The sequence below is a fragment of the Alligator sinensis genome, unplaced genomic scaffold (genome assembly GCF_000455745.1).
Source record: "Alligator sinensis unplaced genomic scaffold, ASM45574v1 scaffold404_1, whole genome shotgun sequence".
Taxonomy (NCBI): domain Eukaryota; kingdom Metazoa; phylum Chordata; order Crocodylia; family Alligatoridae; genus Alligator; species Alligator sinensis.
This window is the reverse complement of record NW_005841839.1, coordinates 3,974,923-3,976,837: the sequence shown is the minus strand read 5'-3', so window position 1 is coordinate 3,976,837 and position 1,915 is coordinate 3,974,923. Positions and strand designations below refer to the sequence as shown.

Genomic DNA, 1,915 nt, shown 5'->3' with positions numbered 1-1,915 from the left:
ATGATAGGGTGGAACTGGGGTGCAGAATAGGACAAAGGCTTGAAAAGTTCCAGGGAAAAAGGAGTTAATGGAAATCCCTGCTGCCATTATAATGGCCTCTGGCTTCATTCCTGCCAGGTCTTTGACACCTCCCAGAGTTGATTGGCCAGCTCCATGAGGGTGGCCCCCTGACCAAAATAGCATTGCTATCAGATTCGTGGGGGGAGGGTGCTTTTTGGTGGTACAATCTTCTTGTCCCCTGATATCTGAGCATGGGTCTCCTTTGCCAGGCCTGGGCCTTGCATCAAGAGTGTTCTCTTTTTTTTACTCTCCACCCTATCACCATAGCTTTAGTGCAGTATCTTATTTTGGAATGGAAAATCAGGGAGCTTCACATGGGCTACATGTGTCAGCTCTGGAGGGGGAAGGGGCTGGCATCTTCTGGGAGGGCACTGGGAGCAGTCCAGCTGGACCCCCCTCAGATCTGCCATCATCCAAACAGATAAGCCATGGCTGTGGTCCCTTAGGTAAGCACTGTTCCGCAGCCATCAGCTTCTGCTGAGCTTGGCTCATTATATGCCATGAGGTACAGGTCCCTGGAATTCAAGCTGCTCATGTATAGCCACTGTCAGCATGTGTGTGTATGTCTGTACATACATGCAGAGGAGCATCATACCGCTGCCTGAAGGACTTCTACCTCTGAATCCCACAGACCAGCCACAGGCTTGTCCAGAAGTTTGTGCTCAGCGGCTGTTCCAACACTTCTTTCTGAAGGCTCAACAAGTATCCCTCCCCTCTCTCCTACATCCCTGGACCAGCTGCAGGATAGAAAGGGTTGGGACCATGGCCATGAACAATAGCCCTCCTACTGGGGTGTGTAGCACTAGTACCTCTCTCAGTGTTCACCTGCCCATGGAGTCTGCCATGGCCCACTGTTCAATAAACTGGTCTCTCAATACTCTAACTGGTGGTGGCATCACTCTTTTCCCCTTTCCTCTCTGCTTTCTCTCGCTTGGCTGATTGGCACCCTGGGTACAGTCAGGTCACATACACCAGTCGTAAATGCCTGGAATCTTGTTTGAATGAGACACACACGGTGAAGACCACCAGGAGGCCCTGCCCTTGCTGTCTCATGCCTCTGTGAGTCAGTAAAATCTACCTTGCTCCCAGCTGTCTGTGAGGCACTTAGAGATGAAAAACAAAATATGCAATAGCTTTCAACTGACGGATGTTTCGGTTGTGAACAAAGCCAGGCTTCCTGGCTTTCAGCCAGCTGACTCTCAGACAGACCCCCAACCATGTACACCATAATACAATGATTTTTTTCTGAACGGGGACCACAGCCAAGTCCACTGGCAGGGGAAGGATTTCCTCCATGACTGGGGCCTGGAAAACCTTCTACGTTCCCACTCTGCTTTGGGACCCAGTTAGGATAATGAAACCAAACTTGTTCCAAATCAGTAATGGGAAGGGGAGCTTGCTGATGTAACAGGAAGACAGGGAAAGAAGAGGAAGAGAGAGATGAGAAGTAGGTGTCTGTAGCTGGGTGGAGAGGTTGGGTCTACTAAGGTGAAGCAGCTACTGATGTTACTCGCATCAGGAGCACCTTCCTGTTAGGCCTGGGTTTCGTGCCCTCAAACTGGCACCCAGATCTACATTCTGCACTTTAGGCAGCTTCCATCCCAGGAGCTAAAAATGCCCTGCAGTCCCCTCTGCTCCTGGAGAAGTGTTGCCACACCCTTCTAGTCAGGGGAGTTGAGCAGCACAGAGGCAGTGATGCCCTTTTTGGCACAGCAGCCATCAGAACCCAGGCTAGCAGTCTCCTGGCCCCATACATGGTTGACCCCCACTGCTTCCCTGCAGATTATTAGCCAGGAGGACATCTCCAGCATAGCAAGAGGAGGAGCCCTGACCTCAGCAGCTGTGCTGCATTCCT

The 1,915-nt window shown here is 51.3% G+C and overlaps 1 protein-coding gene across 2 annotated transcripts in view; it reads left to right on the top strand.

Moving 5' to 3' along the window:
* Nucleotides 1-1,915, top strand: part of MSS51 (MSS51 mitochondrial translational activator) — a 14,378-nt gene that overhangs the window by 2,200 nt on the left and 10,263 nt on the right. The gene's annotated exons all lie outside the window — the stretch shown is intronic.